The sequence below is a fragment of the Tupaia chinensis genome, unplaced genomic scaffold (assembly GCF_000334495.1).
Source record: "Tupaia chinensis unplaced genomic scaffold, TupChi_1.0 Scaffold147603_1, whole genome shotgun sequence".
Taxonomy (NCBI): Eukaryota; Metazoa; Chordata; class Mammalia; order Scandentia; family Tupaiidae; genus Tupaia; species Tupaia belangeri.
In genome coordinates, this window is record NW_006207455.1 from 1 (window position 1) to 5,435 (window position 5,435).

A 5,435-nucleotide genomic window follows, 5' to 3' on the forward strand; every position below is an offset into this window, starting at 1 on the left:
GGCTCTGGATTTCACATGGCCAACTTCAGGGTTGAAGTTCTTTACATAGTCGCTTGCAAAACACATTGGGTGCCTGTGTGTGTGTTTTCAAAATCTTTGGGAAAAATGGAAGAACAGGGATTGCAGCTTGATCATTCCCCTGGAGAGCGATTTTTCATTATTCCTCTCTGTCTGTCTGTCTTTCTCTCTGGTGACTGCACAAGTCCTAAGACAAGAAAATAATCAATATTTAACTTGAAATCTTATGCAGTTATGTTATTTCAAAACCTTTTCATTCAGGGAATGCTTAAGCTTTCAAATGTAGAAAACTGACCCAACATACGTCATCTTTTAAAAAACTACATCTCATATTTAGAAAACATATTTTGATGCATACCTTGTTTATGGCTTCTATACGAGCATTGTGAAAAAGTAGTTTCTCTGCTATTGATACATTATTACCATAAACAGCATAATGAAGAGCAGCATCGCCACAGTAATCGGCAATGTTTGGATTGGCTCCATGCTCTAGAAGAATGCTCACACACTCTTCATTCCGGCACTGGATAGCCTATAAGTATCATACCAAGAAATAAATTGTAAGTCCTAAGAATTCAAAATAAGCATTCTACAAGTTTCACCAGTTAGTTGTAGTTAAATGAGATGAATTAATTTTTAAGTACTTAAATCAAAGCCATCTCATGCTGAAACAGTTCTCTACTATATACCTTTACTAGGGCTGTCTTGTGATAACCATCCAGAAGATCTAGCTGGCATTTTCTGTCTACCAAAAGAGTCACCACTTCTGGATGGTCACTGGCACAGGCCAAATGTAGAGCAGTTCTACAAAAGAACAAACACATTTCAGGAAATTTTAGTGCACTGTTTCAAAACATACCATTATGTATGGAACTGTAAACATTAACTAGCATGTTATTCCTGTGCCTTCAGACAAGTATTTAATTTCATCTGAACAAAGTACAATATTTACTAACTCATATTACTCACAACATGAATGAAATCATAGCCTATGTGTACAGAAAAAGCATGCCCTTTGGATTCAGCTTAACTGGGTTGGAATTTTATCTAGCTACCCATCAATCCATTCATTCATTCATGCCAGCAGATGATGTGGTGGTTAAGGCATTGGACTCCCCATGACTGACCGTGGTTCAAGTCCTGGATATAGAGGCTTGAAACTCATACCAGCATGAGAGCATGTGTGCCCAAATCCCAGGAGAACAGGAGAGAGGGACCTGCAGTGCATGAGGGGTGATTTCTCATCTTCCCTCTCACTGTTTCTCTCTCTCTGCTGAGTGGACACGTCCTATGGCAAAAACCTTAACAGTAGCAATGACAAAACAGAAACCCCCAACATGGTTTTTATGCCTCAAGCACCCCTGTCACCCTAGACTCGGTATGCACAGATCACAAGTACATGTAATCAACATGCTCTGGAGGGTCCCAGAGTACAAAACCAGGACCTTCCCCGTGGGAGTCCACTTGAGCTGCTACTGCACCACCACCTGGCCCTGAGTCCTACTGTAGGCTCTCATTTACTGACTATCATTTATCCCTTCTGTGCCTCATTTTTTTTACCAATACAGTAGAGATAAGAAATAGTAGTTATGTCAAAGGACATCAATAGAATTCTTAATGAGAATATATGGGAAATACTTAGTATCTAATCCCAATAATGGCTCAAAAGTATTGAATGTTGCAAGTATTACAGTTACTGCTAGTTAACAAAGACCACAGTTTAAAAAGTTGCCAGAGAGGCATGCATTCAACAGAGACAGAGAGATGGTAGGGAGCAGCCTCATACAGAGTATGGTCGTGCCACAATCCCTTCTCTTGCATTCTTCCAGGGATTTGGGACACACACACGCACACCAAGCATGTTCCTCAAGCTATGGGGTCCAGGACTTAGACTATGTAGTCAGCCGTATGGGATCCAGCTGCCTTAACCACACTGCCACCAGCTGGCCCAAAGATGACTTTTTAATTAAGGAAAATGATACAATTATATCAACTTTACAGCCATGTTTTCATAGAGATAATTGTATACATTTGAATGATTCTAAGATGCTCATTGTCTCACAGTTTAACATCTATGACATTGAAATGCTACTAAGAGTCCATGAACTATTACAACAATAATTGGCAGCATTTTAAAAATTATTAATGCACAAAGTAATTGGGCATCTCACAATGATGCCTTAAGATTACAGATGATATATACAACAGCTCTATGGCAGTTCTAATCTTATTACTGTCACTTAATGAATTTAGTTCTTTAAAGTAGTATGGGGGAAGAGGGCTCCACTAAAAATATAGCATAAAGAAATGCCCCCCAACACACACACACACACACACACACACACACACACACACACACACACAGTGATTTCACAATCCCTTTTCCTCCATTTCTCCATCTTAGAGGACTTTGGGAAATCCCTCCCCCCAACACACACACCTGGTATGTTTTTCAAACCACAATGGTGAAGATTCTAATGGCTCACTTAGCCATGTGGGATTGGCTCCCTTAACCACTAAGCCACTCCAAATGGACTGTTCTCTCATTTGAGCTACTGAAAGTACATCTTTCATGGCAACATATGTCTCTATCAATGCCACCTTCAATGGGCATATAATATTCCATCCTATGGATGCACTGCACTTTATTCATAATGCATTATATGGGGTCTTAATACATTTCTATTGAAAGGTCTTAAGCAGCTTAAACTTTAGGCCATTGCTCTTTACCTTCAAAGTTTGTGGATGAAAAAAAAATTTCATTCCTCTTTAACCTTAATTCCGTTTCTTACCAGAACCATTAAATATTTTTCCTATGTCTGTAGGTCCCTTGTAGATCTACAAAAAAGAACTTTGCCCAAATCCAAATTGGACATTTTCTTTGTTTGAAAGAATTCTCTATAAAGCAGAGATGCAATTTTTCACCTGAGATGTACATATTGTTAATATTTTGAAAATATGTTGTCTTTTATTTTTATTATTTTTTGAGAGTAAGGGTTTTTTTTTGTTTGTTTGTTTGTTTGTTTTTTTGTTTTTTTTTTTTTTGCTATAGGGCACATGCGCTCACTGAAAGACAGAGAGAGAGACAGAGAAACAGAAAGTGAGAAATCACCCCCCAGGGGGGATGGCCACACCACAATTCCTTCTCCTCCATCCTCCTCTTGGGATCTTGGGCACACATGCACACACGCCTGGCGTGAGTTTAAGCCACTGGGTCTGAGCATTATGATGCTTAAATGACAATGTATGTATTTGCAATTTGTATTTTGCTAAAATTAACCTTCAGAGTGATTGCTCTGAGATCCTTCTTAGGAAAGTCTTTGTCAACATGAAAAATGTATAAATTGGCATTTTTGTTTTTTTCTCATACTTTTATTATCATATATTTAAATTTTCTTAATCTATACTCCATCAGTAACTTATTTTTAAAACTTAAAACCTTAGAGCTAGTTTTCTCCAAATAGTTAACAGGCACTTCACTTATGATTAATTCAACTTTTTGTAATGAATATGAAGTGTTGCCAGTATGAGATACTAAATTATTACATATATTTGGGTGTTTATGGTTTCCTATCATGTTCCATTCATTTACCTGTCTTTTCAGCTGTTAATCAACAATATTTTGAGGGAATTAACAACACATTTTGACATGTAGAAAGGCAAATCTTTGTTTACCACATTACAAAAAATTTCTTAGCATCATTACAATTGTGGTGACTCAAACATTAAAGAGTTTGATATTTTTATTTGGTTAATGAAAAATTGAGAAACACAAAAATAGCTCACATTTAGAGAAAATTGAGTCTATTTGAGCACAAAGAATCATCGTCCCACTTGAAACTTTCTAAGGACCCTTGGCAAGGAACACATACACATAGGGACATAAAATGGATATTGGACTTAATTCAAAAAATTTTTACCCCAGAACTGACATAATAACGATGGTGAGAATTTTTCTCATTACTCACTTTTTTACATTTTTAAAATATTATTGTTTTTAAAATGAGCACATTAAAATAAAACGTGTACTGGCCAGCCGTGGCAGTGACTAAGGCAGTTGAATCCTACATGGTGGACCTAGCAGTTTGCTTCTCCACCCAGTAGCTTGAAAAACACCTCAGGGAAGGGACCAGCAGTTAGCATAATGGTTATGTTGCTGAACTCCCATGTAGTTGACAGCAGTTTGAGCTCTGGACCTGGAGGCTTAGATTCTCGCCGGGCGAATGTGCATGTGTACCCAAGATCCCAAGAGGAGAATGGAGGAGAAGGGATTGTGGCATGGCCATACCCCCCCAACCCCCAGGGGTGATTTCTTGCTTTCTGTCTCTCTGTCTCTCTCTGTGTTTCTGGTGAGTGCACATTCCCTATAGCAAAAACTTGTACAAAAACAAAACAAAACACCTCAGGCATGTGTCTGTGTGTCCCACTGGTTCAAGATCCCTAGAGGAAAATGGAAAGAGGACTGTGCATGGCCATCCCCCCAGGGAATGATTCCTCACTTTCGCCCCCTCACACACTCTCTCTAGGTCTCTCTCTCCTGGACTACATACACCTCATAGCAAAAACTAAAACTAAACAAAAAGGAAAAGCATATTATTTCATTTTGCTAGTTAGGTCACTCTGTAATCATGAAGAAAGTGTTCAGTAGGAGTAGTTAGGAGCAGATTTGAAACCAGCTGAAGCTTGGTTTTGTTCTGTCACTCATCAAGGGGACCTAGGCATGGGGCCCCCAAGGCTTGGTGCCAGGTGAAGCTAAGGAGCACCCTGGGTGCCAGCCTAGCTGACAGGTGCGTGCCCAGGTAGCCCTCAGGCCCGCCCTTGGGCCCTATTACCTTTCATATTTGTCTCTCTCGTTTAAATTATTTTTATGTAGTAGCAGGATGCGTTGCACTTCGGCTACGTTGCCTGTGAGTGCAGCTTTGTGAATTTTCCTTAGATCTTTATGTCTGACATAGTACTCGGAGAGACGGTTGATGTTCCTCTTCGGCTTCGGGTTTCTGCCAATGGCATTGATGTTGATTGCCTGGACCCTGTTGCTCCTGAAGCAAAACATTCTTCTCATCTGGAGGTACGGCTTGAGGGATGACTCACCTCCCTTAGGCCAGCTCCGAAATTCAACATGATCACTAACAACTACACAATCACTAACAACTTAACCAGAACCCAACACTGAGGACCGCAACGAAGCAGAGCTCATGCACTCCTCTGAGAGCGGGGCTGCTGGGCGTGCTCACAGAGGCAGGGGGCGGGGCGTGAGCTCACAGAGGCAGGGGGCGGGGCTTGGGCTCAGAGTCGGGGGCAGGGCTCCTGCTCACAGGGGCAGGGACAGGGCGCTTGTGCACTAGAAGCTCCACCACAGTCTGGTCCTCCTGGAGCTGGAATGCATTCCCTTCAAATCAGTGGCAGGTGGCTGAGTG

At 40.6% G+C, this 5,435-nt stretch overlaps 1 long non-coding RNA gene across 1 annotated transcript; it reads right to left on the reverse strand.

Moving 5' to 3' along the window:
* Positions 1 to 75: 75 nt before the first annotated feature.
* Positions 76 to 4,869, reverse strand: LOC102486888 (uncharacterized). The gene is made up of 4 exons (XR_337606.1): positions 4,851 to 4,869; positions 708 to 822; positions 377 to 550; positions 76 to 205 (listed from the first exon to the last, which is right to left on the reverse strand). It is a non-coding gene; the product is annotated as an uncharacterized LOC102486888 (long non-coding RNA).
* Between the last annotated feature and the right edge of the window lie 566 nt (positions 4,870 to 5,435).